Genomic DNA, 22,406 nt, shown 5'->3' with positions numbered 1-22,406 from the left:
AGTTTGAGGGGTGGGGGTTTGTATAGTGTTAGGGGGTGTTTGTATTTTTTTGGGGAGCAAAAGAGCTGTTTAACTCAGGGCAATGCCCTACAAAAAGCCCTTTTAAGGGTTATGTTTAGGGGTTAATATAGTTTAATTTAGGTTGTTGTGATAAGGGTGGCTGGCTGTTTAGGGGTTAATAGGTTTATTTAGTGGTATTGATGTGGGAGGCCAGAGGTTTAGGGGTTAATAGCTTTATTTAGTTGCGGCAATGTCGGGAGCGGCAGATTAGGGGTTAATATATTTATTATAGTGTGGGCGATGTTGGGGTGCAGCGGAATAGGGGTTAATAACTTAAGTAGAGTGGCGGCGATATCGGGAGTGGCAGATTAGCGGTTAATACCTTTATTTAGGTGGCTGCGATATCGGGAGCGGCAGATTAGGGGTTTATAACTGTAGGCAGGCGTAGGCGATGTCGGGGCAGCGGATTAGCTGTGTTTAGACTTGGGGTTTATGTTAGGGTGTTAGGTAGGTGTTAGGTTTAAACTGTATTTTCTTTTTCCCCATAGACATCAATGGGGCTGCGTTACAGAGCTTTTGTTTCCGCGATCGCAGGTGTTAGACATTTTTTTTGCCGGCTCTTTCCATAGATGTCTATGGAGAAAGCGTGCACGAGCACGTCAAACCACCACTTGTTTTTGGTGCGGTATGGAGCTCAAAATCTCCATATCGCCCGCGCAAGCCATGATTTTTTAAACTTGTAATGTCAGCGCTATAGGGGGTTAAATAACGCAACTTTTGTTGCGTTCTTTACTTCCCTATAGCACTCAAAACTCGTAATCTAGCTGATAGAAAACAGAATGATGATAGACAGAAAGAAGAGAAAGGGAAGAGAGAGGGTCAGAAAGAGAGAATGGCAAAAGGAAGCCCTGGACATGTCACCATACAAGGGAGGGAAGTGATCCCTGTATAGGTGAAAAGAGATAAGTGGAGTGGGCTTTGAGAGGAGGTGGTAGATGGGGTCTTTAAATGTGGATAGGTGGGGGTGGCTTGAAAAGAGCACCAAAAGGAATTAGAGCGTACATGTGAGAAGAAGCTAGAAGCTGGCTTTCCTCACACTTACCTGTCTGAAGAGTTAGTGCAATGGCAGCTAGTCAGGACCTGATGGAGGCAGTGACAGCCTTGGCTCAAGCCAGGGGCGCTGACTGGAGCAGTTGAGGATGGCAGGAGCGACTCCTGCAGTAGGCGTGGAGACAGCTGGGAGAGGCCGGACACCAGGACCATCTGGGGCAAGACCTCTGGAACATCTTAGTCCGGAGCTGAGTGGGAGTACTGCAGCTAGAGTCCCTAGCCAGAGAAGAAGGAGCGGCAGGAGGATTTCCTTAAGGAGGCCCAAAGAGCGAACTGCTGGGAGCTCTATGCCGGTAAGGCCTACAGTGGTGGAGGAGCCGGCGGGGCACGCGGATGAGGCGGCGGGAAGCGGAGCTGGTTATGTCATCACCCGGCATTTGGGTGTAAGACTAGGAAGGACAGCGGGAGAGCGGAGGCTGCCAGCAGCCAGGGTGGCTGTAGGAGGTAGGGCGGAGAGAGGCTGGGGTCCGGGTAGCTAGAGACATGATCCGGCATGCCAGAAAGGGGGATGGGTATAGCGCTGATGAGTGGTGGAGCGCTTTATGAATGGGGGCTGCGTAGTAAACATGATCATTGCGGGTAAACAGGGAAAAGGGGCTGCCAAAGGTGGGAAAATTAGTGTGTGGATCGCTAGGGAAATCATGGCAGTAACAGTTAATTAATATAAGACCAGAAGATAGAGGCTGTGTGTATGGGGGTTATGGGTGCGTGAGGCTGCTTGGGAAGCCAGCTCTGTGTGAGAAGGTTGAAATGGCTGCTGGCTGGGTTAGGTTGTACCCCTCCTTTGGTAGCAGTTTCTCAGGAGCCTTAGGAAGCATGTAAGAAGTAGGCTCTGTGGGGTAGGGGAGAGATGATGGAGAGTGTGTTGCATTGGGAGGGAGTAATAATATAGGGATAGAGGCTGGAAGGTATTAGGAAGGATGTACAGGTAAAAAAAATAGGGAGCATTATAGGGGGACCTTGACATAATAAGGGGATAAGAAAGGGGGGAATAGGGCAGTAAGCTGGTTGCATGGATTACTAATGTGTTGTTGTCCCTGTCACCCCCCCTCCCCTCCCAGTAATAGCTGGGACCAGTGACAGCAGGCCTGCCAGGCAGGAGACACTACATCAGGAGCAGGATTTCAATGACATAGATATGGACACCATCTTCTAAGGGGATGTTTACAATGAGTTTGAGGAAAAGCTACGCAGTGGGAATGGGGATGCCGGACCAGTCACAGCAGACAAGGTAGGAGACATCAGGGCATTGGTGCAGTTGTTGCAAATTATGTCTCCTGGTGATGCGGGGGCCGGAGGGGTTAAAAGCGGTCCTAGCCAGGACTAGGAGTGGAGGCAACTGCCTGAGGACACTGGGGTCAGGACGGGTACGGGGCAGTCTGGTTTGGCTGGCTCTGAATGTATGTTTTCTTCACAGACTGGAGATGCTTATGGTCGCAGGAATGGCGGCCAGAGAACTGGTGGCTCAGGGATGGACAGACAGCGAGGGAGATCCCACTTGCCAGTGGATGTCAGGAGGGGGACTGTCCAAGCTTTGCCGATGTGGCGAAGACTGGATAGATCACCCATCCGGAGAGGATACGGTCCTAGATCAGGACATGGTCGCCAGGGCGACGGGGAGATCAGAGAGGAGGTCTGAAGAAAGGATGAGGAGACTGGCAGTGGGAAAGTCTGGGAGTAGAGACGGCAGCAATATGGGTCTTGCGACGGCACCAAACAACATAGGTAAGGTGTACAAGAGTGCTTTGTGTACTTCTTTAAATAACAATACTGTGGGTGCAAGTGGGGATGTTAATTCTGTGCTTTTAAAGTGTTTAAAGAATCTGGTGGCTCAGGTGGAGAAGCAGTTTGGTCAAGGGGTTGGTTCGGTACTGGAGGGACTGGAGTTGCTGGGGTTTGGGGCCCGCATGTTGGTATCCAAGGTGCTGTGGTTGGGGTGACTGGTCCTTCGACTTGTGGAGCTGGGGCAGGAACCATAAAGGTGGTGGAATTGTCCTTGAGCAGGCCGTGCTTTTGCACAATCAGGACATTGGGCATCCATTTGATCCAAGAGACCAAAGAGAAAATTTGGAAGCACAAGGTCCTGGAGATTTTCTTGCTGCTCCCCTTGGAACAATTTGTAGAAATTAAGAAGGATTCAAATGGGGAACAGGGCAAGAAGAAGGTAGAGGAGCGAAAGAAGAGGTATAGAAAGTTACCGAAGACTTTTGGTAATTGGTCACAGGCCTTTTGTGTTCTAGCAAGTGTGACTGCGGAGAAGTTCCCTGAGCTGGGTTCTGCATTGTTTTGTTATTTTGATGAGATTTCAGCTGCATATCGTACATATAGGGGCATGGCGTGGTGGCGTTACGATGAGCAGTTTCACTTGCGGATAGCGGTTTGCCTGGACATGAAGTGGGATGACCGCGATATGGGAATCTGGTTAGAAATGATGATGCCGCTACGTGGAGGGCAGTCCTTTTGAGGGGCAGGTGGAGCGGGCCCTGGTCGGGCCGGGACAAACGCAGTGGTGGCAATCAGGAAATTACTATGCTTCCAGTTTAATGATGGGCAATGCTGATTTTAAGGGTCCTGTAAGTATAAGCATAAATGCTCATGATGTGGGGGAACGCATGCATTCTCCAAGTGCTTCAAGCGGAGGAGGCTGGCGTTTAAAGCATGGGGACATGGGTGTACAGGGCACGGACACCGGTGAGGGTCATAACGATGGTGCCATGGTTAGAATGGTACGCTAGGGGAGGTCATGACGGTTTGATGCTGAGCTGCTGCTAACAGGTTTTAGCTCTGGGTTTTGGATTCCATTTATAGAAGGTGGGGAGTAAGATGCGGAAACAAGTTTTATTGGGAAGGATGGCAAGGACCTTCCATTGGCTAATTTGAGAGTCTCTCATTGAGGATGGTTCCGAAGAAGTCTCCAGGCCAATTCAAAATGATACATCATCTATCTTATCCAAAAGGGGCTACAGTAAATGATAGGATCGACCCCGAGTTAGCAGCGGTGATTTATGCATCTTTTGATAAAACAGTGGAATTGGTACGGGCAGCTAGTTTAGGTGCCTTGATGGGGAAAGTTGACTAGGAAGCGGCATTCCGTTTGCTACCAGTGCACCCAAAACGTTATCTTCTGGGTTACTTTTTTGATGATTCGTACTTTGTAGATCTGTGTCTGCCGATGGGTTGTTCTATTTCCTGCTCCTATTTCGAAAAATGTAGTTGTTTTGTGGAATGGGTGGTAAAACAGCAGTCAGGGTTGGGTTCATTGGTCCATTATTTGGATGATTTTTTGTTTGTTGGCCCAGATGGGTCTTCAGAGTGTTGGCAGCTCATGACAGTTTTTATGCAGGTAGAGAAGGAATTTGGGATCCCGGTGGCTGAGGAGAAGACGGAGGGCCCCACCACATGTTTGAGTTTTTTAGGTACAGTCCGAATTGAGTGTCGGCTGCCTGAGGTGGCAGATCTGTTAGCCACAATTAAAGGGCTATTGGTGAAGCAGAAGCTTAGATTAAGAGATCTTCAGTCTTTGATTGGCAAGCTTAACTTTGTGTATAAAATCATCCTAGTGGGAGGGGTTTCACAAGAAAATTGTCCTTAAGAACTGCGGGGGTGAAGGAGCCATTTCACCGGCTTCAGCTGAGGAATGAGCTCAAAGAGCATTTGAAGATTTGGTGGTGTTTCTTGAGGGATTTCAATGGTAGGGCACTGGTTCAGGAGGAGGGTGTATTGGATTCCGATATTAATTTGTTCATGGACGCATTGGGGGCCATAGGTTTTGGGGTTTATCTACAAGGCAAGTGGTGTGTGGGCCAGTGGCCAAAAACATGGGTCAAGAAGGGTTTAACTAAGAATGTGGTATACCTGGAGTTGTTTCTGCCGCTGGTGGCGTTGCATGTATGGCCGCATCTTTTGTCTGACAAACGTGTGACCTTCCATTCTGACAGTATGGGTGTGGTGATGGCTATTAATCGTTTGTCTGCCTCTTCTCTTCCTGTAGTTCATTTGTTGCATTTATTTGTACTGAAATGTTTGCAATGCAATGTTTTATTTAGAGCAGTGCATGTACCAGGAAAATACAACGCAATTGCTGATGCTCTCTTTCGTTTTATAGTAGGACCAATTTCATTACTTGGCTCCAGAGGCAGAGGAGATGGGGGAACAGTGTCCAGAGGAACTGGGGAGATTGGCATTCTCGGCAGGCTGATTATGGTGAGGGGAGTGTTAGCTCTGGGGATGTGGAAATCTTACATGCAGGTATGGTTTTTGTGGTGGGAATTTTTAGAAGGAGGAGGTCAATTCATCATTAGGTAGTGTGATGGCATTGTTAGATTGGATGCAGGATTGGAAACCATAGGGATTTTGAGATCCATGGTGTGGAGGCGGCTAGCGGCTATGGTATTTCTTTTTCAATTGATGGGGTGGGAGGATGTTTCAAAAATGTTAAGGGTCAGGTTGGCAGCCAGACGTTTGTGTAGAGGAAGGGTGGTGGTGGATGGTAGGCATCCTGTGGGTTTTTTTCAGACCTTCAGATGATGGTGAATAAACTTAAAGAGATTTGTACCTCGCAATATGAGACCTTGTTATTTAAGGCTTTTGTGGTGACCTTCTTTGGGGCCTTTAGAGTATCCGAATTAGATGGGGAAAATAAATGGGATTAAGGGGGGCTTCAACTGTCCAATATGGTAGTGTGTGGGGACATCTTATCTTTATGGCTGAGGAGGTCAAAGACGATCCAAGGGGGAAGAGGTATTCAGATAAAATTGAGAGCGATGGGGGGATCCTTTTGTCCTGTAGGGGTGATGAAGTAATACGTGGGGTTGAGGCCTCAGCTGGTGGGTCCGTTGTTTGTTCATATGGATGGGACTTCATTATCTCAGTTTAAATTACTAACAGTATTTAGGAAATATTTGAGACTGCTTGGCTTGGCCCCAGGGGAGTTTGGGATATATTATTTTAGGATTGGAGCAGCTACTGAGGCCCATTCATTAGGGGTGGGGGTTGAAGGGATTAAGGGAATTGGGAGGTGGGCTTCTAATAGATATGTGTCATACATTAGGCCATAATTGGTTTAGTTCTTTTGTTTATGTTTTTCTTTGTAGGCCCGATTCAGTGTTGGCTGATGGGTCATTCATACATATGCTGGGCTAGAAAGGCAACAGCAGTGAAAGAGGATGGGGTTCAACTGGGCTTTTTGCCTGAGGAGGTCAGCATACACTGGTTTGGAATCAGAGGCATGAGGTGGGATCAATTACTAATAAAAATTGTGGAGTATGCTAGGTTGTTCTATCCACCTGATGTATTGTTAATTCACTTTGGGGGCAATGACATGGGTTTTAGGTCTCAGAAGGACTTAGTGGATCGGATGAAGCGGGATGTCAGGAGATTGTTAGTGTTGTTCCCAAGGTTGGCAGTATTATGGTCTGAGATGGAGCCTAGTGTGTCTTGGAGGGCAGCATGGGATATCAAGAAATAGGATGCTTCTTATTATCCCGGTGACTTACGGTTGGGGGCGGAGTGAGTAGGGCGCCTACTGCTTCGTGCGTCTCCTGTGTGAGAGATTCCAGCTACCCACTAACGCAGCTTTCCTTGGGCGACTTCCATTAATTTGGCCTGGACTGAATGTTCTAAATCCAGAGTTACAGAGGTCGTTAAAGGCATTTATTGCTTTGTGGCTGAAGCACCTTACTTTCTAGCTATGAACCGTTGTCGCTGCTAAATGCCTCCTACACATGAGGACTGAGAGTTCCCTAGATACAGTGAAACAACAGATCAAGACATAATGCACAAGGTCTGCGGTGCTAAGAAGAGGACGGATAAATCCTGTGGCCTCTCCAAATTATTACTAAAGGGCTGTTTATATTCTGAGAATGCCTGCAAGTACCTTAACGGCTCCTGAGCCACCGGAACACGAATCGTGTGAGGTGGAAGACTTTGTGAGTGACACTCTTTATGAAGCACACAGCGATTCAACATCACCTGCAGTTGGCGACCGCTGTGCAAGAGATCCCGGGGGATAAAGTTTGTTGGACGGGAGACGGCTATGTGCTGTAGCTCCTGTGAAACAGAGGCTTTGATTCCTGGACCACAAATCGTGTGAGGTGGAAGATTGTGTGACCACTGATCCCTATGGAACACACAGTGATCTACTACCACCTGTAGTTGGGGATTGCCACTGTGCGGGAGATGGCTGTGCTCCGTGGCTCCTACAAAGCAGAGGCTCTGATTACTAGCTGCCAGACAGCTTCCAACTTCGGATACAGTTGGGCCCAGCATTTGAGGAAGACGGGTAAATCCCGCGGCTCCTGCAATAATCCTCTTGAAGTTCAATCAGGACTTTGAAGGTAGTATTTTCCTATAAGAGGTTTCCACACAAGACTTCCCAGGTTACTCAAAGGCTGTCTGCCTTACTTGCCTTCACCGCCTTCCTCATACATACCGGATATGGACGCTCTCACTTGAGACTTTGTTACAAATTGATACCTTACAAGGCAAGAACTATATGGTGGCCTAATTTTGATTCTAAAGGAAAGGTTTTTTATTCTATCAGGGGCCTCTCTATAAATGTCAGGGATTCTATGTAATTGAAGTACTTCTCCTTTAAATCTCCTGTTTGTCTTTGGGACCTGCCCACTTTACCTTTACAGGGAGTGCAGAATTATTAGGCAAGTTGTATTTTTGAGGATTAATTTTATTATTGAACAACAACCATGTTCTCAATGAACCCAAAAAACTCATTAATATCAAAGCTGAATAGTTTTGGAAGTAGTTTTTAGTTTGTTTTTAGTTATAGCTATTTTAGGGGGATATCTGTGTGTGCAGGTGACTATTACTGTGCCTAATTATTAGGCAACTTAACAAAAAACAAATATATACCCATTTCAATTATTTATTTTTACCAGTGAAACCAATATAACATCTCAACATTCACAAATATACATTTCTGACATTCAAAAACAAAACAAAAACAAATCAGTGACCAATATAGCCACCTTTCTTTGCAAGGACACTCAAAAGCCTGCCATCCATGGATTCTGTCAGTGTTTTGATCTGTTCACCATCAACAGTGCGTGCAGCAGCAACCACAGCCTCCCAGACACTGTTCAGAGAGGTGTACTGTTTTCCCTCCTTGTAAATCTCACATTTGATGATGGACCACAGGTTCTCAATGGGGTTCAAATCAGGTGAACAAGGAGGCCATGTCATTAGATTTTCTTCTTTTTTACCCTTTCTTGCCAGCCACGCTGTGGAGTACTTGGACGCGTGTGATGGAGCATTGTCCTGCATGAAAATCATGTTTTTCTTGAAGGATGCAGACTTCTTCCTGTACCACTGCTTGAAGAAGGTGTCTTCCAGAAACTGGCAGTAGGACTGGGAGTTGAGCTTGACTCCATCCTCAACCCAAAAAGGCCCCACAAGCTCATCTTTGATGATACCAGCCCAAACCAGTACTCCACCTCCACCTTGCTGGCGTCTGAGTCGGACTGGAGCTCTCTGCCCTTTACCAATCCAGCCACGGGCCCATCCATCTGGCCCATCAAGACTCACTCTCATTTCATCAGTCCATAAAACCTTAGAAAAATCAGTCTTGAGATATTTCTTGGCCCAGTCTTGACGTTTCAGCTTGTGTGTCTTGTTCAGTGGTGGTCGTCTTTCAGCCTTTCTTACCTTGGCCATGTCTCTGAGTATTGCACACCTTGTGCTTTTGGGCACTCCAGTGATGTTGCAGCTCTGAAATATGGCCAAACTGGTGGCAAGTGGCATCTTGGCAGCTGCACGCTTGACTTTTCTCAGTTCATGGGCAGTTATTTTGCGCCTTGGTTTTTCCACACGCTTCTTGCAACCCTGTTGATTATTTTGAATGAAACGCTTGATTGTTCGATGATCACGCTTCAGAAGCTTTGCAATTTTAAGAGTGCTGCATCCCTCTGCAAGATATCTCACTATTTTTTACTTTTCTGAGCCTGTCAAGTCCTTCTTTTGACCCATTTTGCCAAAGGAAAGGAAGTTGCCTAATAATTATGCACACCTGATATAGGGTGTTGATGTCATTAGACCACACCCCTTCTCATTACAGAGATGCACATCACCTAATATGCTTAATTGGTAGTAGGCTTTCGAGCCTATACAGCTTGGAGAAAGACAACATGCATAAAGAGGATGATGTGGTCAAAATACTCATTTGCCTAATAATTCTGCACTCCCTGTATAGGTAACTTCCTCTCTAGGCATTGTGCTTAGTGTTTTGTTGCTGTGCAACCTGTCAGCTGCATTACCTTGAGCCTTGCTCTGAATTACACTTGTGTGAAAACTTATCCTGTGATTAACCTTCTTATTCTGCTTGATATAAGTTCTAGGGTGAAAAACACTTTATTCATTCTTCCTGCAGTGCTACCGGAACCTACACTTAAAAACAACTTGCAGTTTCTCAAAGACCGGACCTCAGCTGTTCTGAACAGCACCAAAGCTTATTGGGACTTTCCATTCGCTCTGATCAGGAGGAATCAGGTACTCACTTTGATATATATAATCTGCAAGTTTGTCAGTAAGGATATCTTTGTTTCCTCTGCTATATTGAAATCACAACAGCACATCACCTGCTCTGACATCACTAGCTCAGCCAGAATCAAGGAAGCTGTTCACTGAAGAGTAAAACTCCTCCCCCTCCTTGCTTTTACTCCAATCTGTTTAACTAACTGTGATTCTCCTACCTAAGAAGGTTAACTTGTTCAGCACTTGTGAATAATAACTAGTATCTTGGAAATTGTTACTATAGGCTGTGTGGACTTACTTGTATTACAAAAGACCTCCCAGGGGGAATCAATCCTTCCTGTTTTAAAAGCACACCACCTGGTGTTACTTATAAACCTCATTCATTCTGATATATATTTGGGACACTTTCACCTACCATAGTGTTCTCAAACATCAGAGGAGTGACACATACAAAATTCAGCATACATAATAGCAGTTGTGTTCCACTAAACTCTCCAATTGTTGCGTATCATTACAATAAACTTACCTTGACTGCTTGATGATTCTCTACGGATTTATCTTGTTCCTTCTGTAATTGTGGTCATGACTGTCTCTGCTTATGACCCTTGTTTAAATACTTTTCCCCTTAATGAAAGTAGACTCTAAGGTGTATGGGTACCTCAGGAAAATCTGAGTAATAATAATCTTTCAGCAATTAAGCTACTGGTGTCAGCTGGTAAAGGTTTATAGAGCTTTATCGGTGAGAGGGAGAACTATGACACCTGTAAGGTGTAGAAAGGTTTAGAGATATAGCTGTTGATAATTGACACCTACTACAATATTATTAGATTATACTGCTAATAGCAGGGCATAAATTATTTTTAATACTGTGATTGTTATCCTCTTTTTACCTAGGGATCTTGGGACCCCCATATATACTTTTTCTAAACTGAGTCATCTTAGTTTGTGAGGGTGCTCCTATATATTCTGTCTTCCTTGATCCTATAACATATATATAAAAAATAACAATGCAATTCTCTGCACAACATCATATTTGTTAAATATTCATCAGTCACTGGTGAAGATTTTAGATTTTTAAGATTTCACTTTTCCAGAGAGATAAAGTTTTTTTTTTCTTTCTTCCCCCCACTATTCGCACAGGGATTTTCTTATGAATAAACCAGGTAACTGTATACACTCAATTGTTTGTTTCCTACGGTAGTCGGGTCTTCTTTTTTTCCGGATCCGACACCTGGCTCTTCTTATTTTTGTACATATCACTGTTTACACTTTAGAACACAGAGCCAAGAAGGTTCATGGTTGGTTTAATTCACATATGATAGGGGCTTATCCCCTACATCATTTTTTGTTATTATATACACTTTTCATTGTGTGTCTTCAAGTCTATTAACTTGATTTCCTATACTGGGAGGCTTTGGTGCTTATGGATAGATTTATCTCCCAAGGTAAAAGTAATTCACCAGGTATGCCCCCTAAACAGAGAGAAAAAAAAAGCAGTAAACAAACTGAACAATGTCCAGACACATCTCAAGATCACTGTGGGTCCAATTTATTTAATTGTGACATGACAGAATTGGCTACTGAAATATCTAACATGATCATACCTCAATTAGATATGGTAAAACAGGAAATTAAACAAGAAACTAACGGCTAGATTTAGAGATTTGTCGGTAACGAACCGCGTAGCTAACTCTGGCTTTTTTCTGGCCGCACCTTTTAAATACCTCTGGTATTGAGAGTTCACAGAATGGCTGCGTTAGGCTCCAAAAAGGGAGCGTACAGGCATATTTACCGCCACTGCAACTCTCGATACCAGAGTTGCTTACAGACGCGGCCAGCTTCAAAAACGTGCTCGTGCACGATTTCCCCATAGAAAACAATGGGGCTGTTTGAGCTGAAAAAAAAACCTAACACCTACAAAAAAGCCGCATTCAGCTCCTAACGCAGCCCCATTGTTTGCTATAGGGAAACACTTCCTACGTCTGCACCTAATACTCTAACATGTACCCCGAGTCTAAACACCCCTAACCTTACACTTATTAACACCTAATCTGCGGGCCCCGCTATCGCTGACCCCTGCATATTTTTTTTAACCCCTAATCTGCCGCTCTGTAAACCGCCGCTACTTACATTATCCCTATGTACCCCTAATCTGCTGCCCCTAACACCGCCGACCCCTATATTATATTTATTAACCCCTAATCTGCCCTCCACAACGTCGCCTCCACCTGCCTACACTTATTAACCCCTATTCTGCCGAGCGGACCGCACCGCTATTATAATAAAGTTATTAACCCCTAATCCGCCTCACTCCCGCCTCAATAACCCTATAATAAATAGTATTAACCCCTAATCTGCCCTCCCTAACATCGCCGACACCTAACTTCAAACATTAACCCCTAATCTGCCGACTGGAGCTCACCACTATTCTAATAAATGGATTAACCCCTAAAGCTAAGTCTAACCCTAACACTAACACCCCCCTAATTAAATATAATTTAAATCTAACGAAATAAATGAACTCTTATTAAATAAATTATTCCTATTTAAAGCTAAATATTTACCTGTAAAATAAACCCTAATATAGCTACAATATAAATTATAATTATATTATAGCTATTTTAGGATTTATATTTATTTTACAGGTAACTTTGTATTTATTTTAACCAGGTACAATAGCTATTAAATAGTTAAGAACTATTTAATAGCTAAAATAGTTAAAATAATTACAAAATTACCTGTAAAATAAATCCTAACCTAAGTTACAATTAAACCTAACACTACACTATCAATAAATAAATTAAATAAACTACCTACAATTATCTACAATTAAACCTAACACTACACTATCAATAAATAAATTAAATACAATTCCTACAAATAAATACAATTAAATAAACTAACTCAAGTACAAAAAATAAAAAAGAACTAAGTTACAAAAAACAAAAAAATATTTACAAACATTAGAAAAATATTACAACAATTTTAAACTAATTACACCTACTCTAAGCCCCCTAATAAAATAACAAAGCCCCCCAAAATAAAAAAAACATAATTTATGCTTACCTGATAAATTCCTTTCTTCTGTTGTGTGATCAGTCCACGGGTCATCATTACTTCTGGGATATAACTCCTCCCCAACAGGAAATGCAAGAGGATTCACCCAGCAGAGCTGCATATAGCTCCTCCCCTCTACGTCACTCCCAGTCATTCGACCAAGAATCAACGAGAAAGGAGAAACCAAGGGTGAAGTGGTGACTGGAGTATAATTTAAAAAATATTTACCTGCCTTAAAAAACAGGGCGGGCCGTGGACTGATCACACAACAGAAGAAAGGAATTTATCAGGTAAGCATAAATTATGTTTTCTTCTGTTATGTGTGATCAGTCCACGGGTCATCATTACTTCTGGGATACCAATACCAAAGCAAAAGTACACGGATGACGGGAGGGATAGGCAGGCTCATTATACAGAAGGAACCACTGCCTGAAGAACCTTTCTCCCAAAAATAGCCTCCGAAGAAGCAAAAGTGTCAAATTTGTAAAATTTGGAAAAAGTATGAAGCGAAGACCAAGTTGCAGCCTTGCAAATCTGTTCAACAGAGGCCTCATTCTTAAAGGCCCAAGTGGAAGCCACAGCTCTAGTAGAATGAGCTGTAATTCTTTCAGGAGGCTGCTGTCCAGCAGTCTCATAGGCTAAACGAATTATGCTACGAAGCCAGAAGGAGAGAGAGGTAGCCGAAGCCTTATGACCTCTCCTCTGACCAGAGTACACGACAAACAGGGAAGACGTTTGTCGAAAATCCTTAGTTGCCTGCAAGTAGAACTTGAGGGCACGAACTACATCCAGATTGTGTAGAAGACGTTCCTTCTTTGAAGAAGGATTCGGGCACAGGGAAGGAACCACGATCTCTTGATTGATGTTCCTGTTAGTGACTACCTTAGGTAAGAACCCAGGTTTAGTACGCAGAACCACCTTATCTGAATGAAAAATCAAATAAGGAGAATCACAATGTAAAGCTGATAACTCAGAGACTCTCCGAGCCGAAGAAATAGCCATTAAAAATAACACTTTCCAAGATAACAATTTTATATCAATGGAATGAAGGGGTTCAAACGGAACTCCTTGTAGAACGTTAAGAACAAGGTTTAAACTCCACGGCGGAGCAACAGTTTTAAACACAGGCTTGATTCTAGCTAAAGCCTGACAAAAAGCCTGGACGTCTGGATTTTCTGACAGACGCCTGTGCAACAAGATGGACAGAGCTGAGATCTGTCCCTTTAATGAACTAGCCGATAAACCCTTTTCTAAACCGTCTTGTAGAAAGGACAATATCCTAGGAATCCTAACCTTACTCCAGGAGTAGCCTTTGGATTCGCACCAGTATAGGTATTTACGCCATATCTTATGGTAAATCCTTCTGGTAACAGGCTTCCTAGCCTGTATCAGGGTATCAATAACCGACTCAGAAAAACCACGTTTTGATAAAATCAAGCGTTCAATTTCCAAGCAGTCAGCTTCAGAGAAGTTAGATTTTGATGTTTGAATGGACCCTGTATCAGAAGGTCCTGTCTTAGAGGTAGAGACCAAGGCGGACAGGATGACATGTCCACTAGATCTGCATACCAAGTCCTGCGTGGCCATGCAGGCGCTATTAGAATCACTGATGCTCTCTCCTGTTTGATTTTGGCAATCAATCGAGGAAGCAGCGGGAAGGGTGGAAACACATAAGCCATCCCGAAGTTCCAAGGTGCTGTCAAAGCATCTATCAGAACCGCTCCCGGATCCCTGGATCTGGACCCGTAGCGAGGAAGTTTGGCGTTCTGGCGAGACGCCATGAGATCTATCTCTGGTTTGCCCCAACGTCGAAGTATTTGGGCAAAGACCTCCGGATGAAGTTCCCACTCCCCCGGATGAAAAGTCTGGCGACTCAAGAAATCCGCCTCCCAGTTCTCCACTCCCGGGATGTGGATTGCTGACAGGTGGCAAGAGTGAGACTCTGCCCAGCGAATTATCTTTGATACTTCCATCATTGCTAGGGAGCTTCTTGTCCCTCCTTGATGGTTGATGTAAGCTACAGTCGTGATGTTGTCCGACTGAAACCTGATGAACCCCCGAGTTTTTAACTGGGGCCAAGCCAGAAGGGCATTGAGAACTGCTCTCAATTCCAGAATGTTTATTGGTAGGAGACTTTCCTCCTGATTCCATTGTCCCTGAGCCTTCAGAGAATTCCAGACAGCGCCCCAACCTAGTAGGCTGGCGTCTGTTGTTACAATTGTCCAGTCCGGCCTGTTGAATGGCATCCCCCTGGACAGATGTGGCCGAGAAAGCCACCATAGAAGAGAATTTCTGGTCTCTTGATCCAGATTCAGAGTAGGGGACAAGTCTGAGTAATCCCCATTCCACTGACTCAGCATGCAAAATTGCAGCGGTCTGAGATGTAGACGTGCAAAGGATACTATGTCCATTGCTGCTACCATTAAGCTGATCACCTCCATGCATTGAGCTACTGACGGGAGTTGAATGGAATGAAGGACACGGCATGCATTTAGAAGCTTTGTTAATCTGTCTTCTGTCAGATAAATCTTCATTTCTACAGAATCTATAAGAGTCCCCAAGAATGGAACTCTTGTGAGAGGAAAGAGAGAACTCTTCTTTTCGTTCACTTTCCATCCATGCGACCTTAGAAATGCCAGAACTAACTCTGTATGAGACTTGGCAGTTTGAAAGCTTGAAGCTTGTATCAGAATGTCGTCTAGGTACGGAGCTACCGAAATTCCTCGCGGTCTTAGTACCGCCAGAAGGGCACCCAGAACCTTTGTGAAGATTCTTGGAGCCGTAGCCAATCCGAATGGAAGAGCTACAAACTGGTAATGCCTGTCTAAGAAGGCAAACCTTAGATACCGGTAATGATCTTTGTGAATCGGTATGTGAAGGTAAGCATCCTTTAAATCCACTGTGGTCATGTACTGACCCTTTTGGATCATGGGTAAGATTGTCCGAATAGTTTCCATTTTGAACGATGGAACTCTTAGGAATTTGTTTAGGATCTTTAAATCCAAGATTGGCCTGAAAGTTCCCTCTTTTTTGGGAACCACAAACAGGTTTGAGTAAAACCCTTGTCCCTGTTCCGACCGCGGAACCGGATGGATCACTCCCATTAATAACAGATCTTGTACACAGCGTAGAAACGCTTCTTTCTTTATCTGGTTTGTTGACAACCTTGACAGATGAAATCTCCCTCTTGGGGGAGAGAATTTGAAGTCTAGAAGGTATCCCTGAGATATGATCTCTAGCGCCCAGGGATCCTGAACATCTCTTGCCCAAGCCTGGGCGAAGAGAGAGAGTCTGCCCCCCACTAGATCCGGTCCCGGATCGGGGGCCCTCGATTCATGCTGTCTTAGGGGCAGCAGCAGGTTTCCTGGCCTGCTTGCCCTTGTTCCAGGACTGGTTAGGTTTCCAGCCTTGTCTGTAACGAGCAACGGCTCCTTCCTGTTTTGGTGCAGTGGAAGTTGGTGCTGCTCCTGCTTTGAAATTCCGAAAGGGACGAAAATTAGACTGTCTAGCCTTAGCTTTGGCTTTGTCTTGAGGCAGGGCGTGGCCCTTACCTCCTGTAATGTCAGCGATAATTTCTTTCAAACCGGGCCCAAATAAAGTTTGCCCTTTGAAAGGTATATTAAGTAATTTGGACTTAGAAGTTACATCAGCTGACCAGGATTTTAGCCACAGCGCCCTACGTGCCTGAATGGCGAATCCTGAGTTCTTAGCCGTAAGTTTGGTTAAATGTACTACGGCCTCCGAAATGAATGAATTAGCTAGTTTAAGGACTCTAAGCCTGTCCGTAATGTCGTCCAGCGTAGCTGAACTAAGGTTCTCTTCCAGAGACTCCATCCAAAATGCTGCCGCAGCCGTAATCGGCGCGATGCATGCAAGGGGTTGCAATATAAAACCTTGTTGAACAAACATTTTCTTAAGGTAACCCTCTAATTTTTTATCCATTGGATCTGAAAAAGCACAGCTATCCTCCACCGGGATAGTGGTACGCTTAGCTAAAGTAGAAACTGCTCCCTCCACCTTAGGGACCGTTTGCCATAAGTCCCGTGTGGTGGCGTCTATTGGAAACATCTTTCTAAATATTGGAGGGGGTGAGAACGGCACACCGGGTCTATCCCACTCCTTAGTAACAATTTCAGTTAGTCTCTTAGGTATAGGAAAAACGTCAGTACTCGCCGGTACCGCAAAGTATTTATCCAACCTACACAATTTCTCTGGTATTGCAACAGTGTTACAATCATTAAGAGCCGCTAAAACCTCCCCTAGTAATACACGGAGGTTCTCCAATTTAAATTTAAAATTTGAAATATCTGAATCCAATCTGTTTGGATCAGAACCGTCACCCACAGAATGAAGCTCTCCGTCCTCATGCTCTGCAAGCTGTGACGCAGTATCAGACATGGCTCTAGTATTATCAGCGCACTCTGTTCTCACCCCAGAGTGATCACGCTTGCCCCTTAGTTCTGGTAATTTAGCCAAAACTTCAGTCATAACAGTAGCCATATCTTGTAATGTTATCTGTAATGGCCGCCCAGATGTACTAGGCGTCACAATATCACGCACCTCCCGGGCGGGAGATGCAGGTACTGACACGTGAGGCGAGTTAGTCGGCATAACTCTCCCCTCGCTGTTTGGTGAAATTTGTTCAATTTGTACAGATTGGCTTTTATTTAAAGTAGCATCAATACAGTTAGTACATAAATTTCTATTGGGCTCCACCTTGGCATTGGAACAAATGACACAGGTATCTTCCTCTGAATCAGACATGTTTAACACACTAGCAAATAAACTTGCAACTTGGTTACAATCTTATTTAATAAAAACGTACTGTGCCTCAAAGAAGCACTAAACGATTAAATGACAGTTGAAATAATGAACTGAAAAACTGTTATAGCATCAATCCTTGAAAACAACACAACTTTTAGCAAAGGTTTGTTCCCATTAGTAAAGTAACAATAATTAAATTTGAAACGTAAAAATAAGAGAGCAACGTTTTTAATCACAGTCAATATATAAGTCTCACAGCTCTGCTGAGAGAATCTACCTCCCTTCAAAGAAGTTTGAAGACCCCTGAGTTCTGTTAGAGATGAACCGGATCATGCAGGAAATACAAGAGTAACTGACTGGAAATTTTTGATGCGTAGCAAAGAGCGCCAAAAACGGCCCCTCCCCCTCACACACAGCAGTGAGAGAGAAACGAAACTGTCACAATTAAAACAAGCAACTGCCAAGTGGAAAAATAATGCCCAAACATTTATTCACTCAGTACCTCAGAAAATGCAAACGATTCTACATTCCAGCAAAAACGTTTAACATAATAAATACCTATTAAAAGGTTTAATGTACTTTTTACAGAGTAATTCCAGTGAAGTACCATCCCCAGAATACTGAAGTGTAGAGTATACATACATGTCATTATAACGGTATGGCAGGATTTTCTCATCAATTCCATTCAGAAAATAAAAACTGCTACATACCTCAATGCAGATTCATCTGCCCGCTGTCCCCTGATCTGAAGCTTTTACCTCCCTCAGATGGCCGAGAAACAGCAATATGATCTTAACTACTCCGGTTAAAATCATAGTAAAAACTCTGGTAGATTCTTCTTCAAACTCTGCCAGAGAGGCAATAACACGCTCCGGTGCTATTGTAAAATAACAAACTTTTGATTGAAGTTATAAAAACTAAGTATAATCACCATAGTCCTCTCACACATCCTATCTAGTCGTTGGGTGCAAGAGAATGACTGGGAGTGACGTAGAGGGGAGGAGCTATATGCAGCTCTGCTGGGTGAATCCTCTTGCATTTCCTGTTGGGGAGGAGTTATATCCCAGAAGTAATGATGACCCGTGGACTGATCACACATAACAGAAGAAATGCCCTACCCTATTCTAAATTACAAAAGTTCAAAGCTCTTTTACCTTACCAGCCCTGAACAGGGCCCTTTGCGGGGCATGCCCCAAAGAATTCAGCTCTTTTGCCTGTAAAAAAAAACACATACAATACCCCCCCCCAACATTACAACCCACCACCCACATACCCCTAATCTAACCCAAACCCCCCTTAAATAAACCTAACACTAAGCCCCTGAAGATCTTCCTACCTTATCTTCACCATACCAGGTTCACCGATTGATCCAGAAGAGCTCCTCCGATGTCTTGATCCAAGCCCAAGCGGGGGGCTGAAGAGGTCTATGATCCGCTGAAGTCTTCATCCAAGCGGGAGCTGAAGAGGTCCATGATCCGGCTGAAGTCTTCTATCAACGGCATCTTCAATCTTCTTTCTTCAGGATCCGTGTTCATCCCGCCGACGCAGAACATCCATCTTCGCCGACGACTTCCAGACGAATGACGGTTCCTTTAAGGGACGTCATCCAAGATGGCGTCCCTCGAATTCCGATTGGCTGATAGGATTCTATCAGCCAATCGGAATTAAGGTACGAAAATTCTGATTCGCTGATGGAATCAGCCAATCAGAATCAAGTTCAATCCGATTGGCTGATCCGATCAGCCAATCAGATTGAGCTCGCATTCTATTGGCTGTTCCGATCAGCCAATAGAATGCGAGCTCAATATGATTGGCTGATCGGTTTAGCCAATCGGATTGAACTTGATTCTGATTGGCTGATTCCATCAGCCAATCAGAATTTTCCTACCTTAATTCCGATTGGCTGATAGAATCCTATCAGCCAATCGGAATTCGAGGGACGCCATCTTGGAACCGTCATTCGTCGGGAAGTCGTCGGTGAAGATGGATGTTCCGCGTCGGCGGGATGAACACGGATCCTGAAGAAAGAAGATTGAAGATGCCGTTGATAGAAGACTTCAGCCGGATCATGGACCTCTTCAGCTCCCGCTTGGATGAAGACTTCAGCCGGATCATGGACCTCTTCAGCCCCCCGCTTGGGCTTGGATCAAGACATCGGAGGAGCTCTTCTGGATCGATCGGTGAACCTGGTATGGTGAAGATAAGGTAGGAAGATCTTCAGGGGCTTAGTGTTAGGTTTATTTAAGGGGGGTTTGGGTTAGATTAGGGGTATGTGGGTGGTGGGTTGTAATGTTGGGGGGGTATTGTATGTGTTTTTTTTTACAGGCAAAAGAGCTGAATTCTTTGGGGCATGCCCCGCAAAGGGCCCTGTTCAGGGCTGGTAAGGTAAAAGAGCTTTGAACTTTTGTAATTTAGAATAGGGTAGGGCATTTTTTTATTTTGGGGGGCTTTGTTATTTTATTAGGGGGCTTAGAGTAGGTGTAATTAGTTTAAAATTTTTGTAATATTTTTCTAATGTTTGTAAATATTTTTTTATTTTTTGTAACTTAGTTCTTTATTATTTTTTGTACTTGAGTTAGTTTATTTAATTGTATTTATTTGTAGGAATTGTATTTAATTTATTTATTGATAGTGTAGTGTTAGGTTTAATTGTAGATAATTGTAGGTAGTTTATTTAATTTATTTATTGATAGTGTAGTGTTAGGTTTAATTGTAACTTAGGTTAGGATTTATTTTACAGGTAATTTTGTAATTATTTTAACTATTTTAGCTATTAAATAGTTCTTAACTATTTAATAGCTATTGTACCTGGTTAAAATAAATACAAAGTTACCTGTAAAATAAATATAAATCCTAAAATAGCTATAATATAATTATAATTTATATTGTAGCTATATTAGGGTTTATTTTACAGGTAAGTATTTAGCTTTAAATAGGAATAATTTATTTAATAAGAGTTAATTTATTTCGTTAGATTTAAATTATATTTAATTTAGGGGGGTGTTAGTGTTAGGGTTAGACTTAGCTTTAGGGGTTAATCCATTTATTAGAATAGCGGCGAGATTCGGTCGGCAGATTAGGGGTTAATAATTGAAGTTAGGTGTCGGCGATGTTAGGGAGGGCAGATTAGGGGTTAATACTATTTATTATAGGGTTATTGAGGCGGGAGTGAGGCGGATTAGGGGTTAATAACTTTATTATAGTAGCGGTGAGATCCGCTCGGCAGATTAGGGGTTAATAAGTGTAGGCAGGTGGAGGCGACGTTGAGGGGGGCATATTAGAGGTTAATAAATATAATATAGGGGTCGCGGTGTTAGAGGCAGCAGATTAGGGGTACATAGCTATAATGTAGGTGTCGGTTCTTTGCGGTTGGCAGATTAGGGGTTAATTATTGTAGGTAGCTGGCGGCGACGTTGTGGGGGGCAGGTTAGGGGTTAATAAATATAATATAGGGGTCGGCGGTGTTAGGGGCAGCAGATTAGGGGTACATAAGTATAACGTAGGTGGCGGTCGGCAGATTAGGGGTTAAAAAAAATTAATCGAGTGGCGGCAATGTGGGGGGACCTCGGTTTAGGGGTACATAGGTAGTTTATGGGTGTTAGTGTACTTTAGAGCACAGTAGTTAAGAGCTTTATGAACCGGCCTTAGCCCAGAAAGCTCTTAACTACTGACTTTTTTCTGCGGCTGGAGTTTTGTCATTAGAATTCTAACGCTCACTTCAGACACGACTCTAAATACCAGAGTTAGAAAGATCCCATTGAAAAGATAGGATACGCAATTGACGTAAGGGGATATGCGGTATGGAAAAGTCGCGGCTGGAAAGTGAGCGTTAGACCCTTTCCTGACTGACTCCAAATACCGGCGGTAGCCTAAAACCAGCGTTAGGAGCCTCTAACGCTGGTTTTCACGGCTACCGCCAAACTCTAAATCTAGGCCTTATGGTCTAAAAAACGAAATTATACAGTTCTCATCTAAATTAGTTGAAGCTGAGTCAAGAGTCTCAGAGTTAGAGGATAGGTTCCATGTACAGGATCCAATTATTACATCTCATAGTAAGATGCTGACTACCCTCCAAGCTAGAATAGAAGATCTAGAAGATCGCTCTAGACGTAACAACCTTAAACTTATTGGCTTACCAGAAACATCTGAATACCATGACCTCATGTATTTTGTGTCCCACAAACTACCCTATCTTTTGGGGTTACAATCCCTCCCCCATCCTATCCAGATTGAAAGAGTCCACAGAATTGGTTCAATATGGGGGAATCTAGAGGGTACCAGTAAACCTAGACCAGTCATTATTAAGTTCTTGAATTTTCAAGATAATGTTACAATCCTTAGGCAATATAGGAAAATAAATCCTTTTCTGATAGATCAGCAGATTTTGATATTTCAAATTTCTCTATTGAAACCCAGACTAAAAGAAGTTTTTTAGTAAACTAATGAAGGCTAATTTCAATGTAAAACTGGTCTAACCAGCAAAAATTATTGCGTTAAGGAACAGGAATACTAAAAGCTTAAATAATACTATAAAGGCATCTGCCTTTTGCCAGTCTTTGGGTTTAGACTGATGTTAAGAATGGAATTCTGTAAATTACTAGTAGGACTAGAGAAATGGAATTATTTTATATTTGTTATTTTCTACTTTTATTCTGTTGCTTTCCCTCCACTTTTTTTTTTCAATGTCTTGTCCCCCCTCTCCGCCTCGTTCCCCTACATACTATGTATTAATGGGAATAGATCCTCTTAAACTACTCTCCTGGAATATGGACGGCATAACTTCCCCAATGAAAAGGAAGGCGAATATTAAACATCTTGGTACATTCAGACCTGATATCGCCATGATACAAGAAATCCCCCTTAACCCTCAGTTATAGTCAAATTGAAAACCAAATGGGTGTGAGAAGTCATAGCAGCTCCCTATGTTGACAGGAAGAGAGGGGTAGCGATTTTTTTAAAAGGGACAGTCTAGTCCAAAATAAACTTTCATG

Source organism: Bombina bombina, chromosome 6 (assembly GCF_027579735.1).
Source record: "Bombina bombina isolate aBomBom1 chromosome 6, aBomBom1.pri, whole genome shotgun sequence".
NCBI lineage: Eukaryota > Metazoa > Chordata > Amphibia > Anura > Bombinatoridae > Bombina > Bombina bombina.
The sequence above is the reverse complement of the archived record's forward strand: the minus strand, read 5'-3'. Positions refer to the sequence as shown.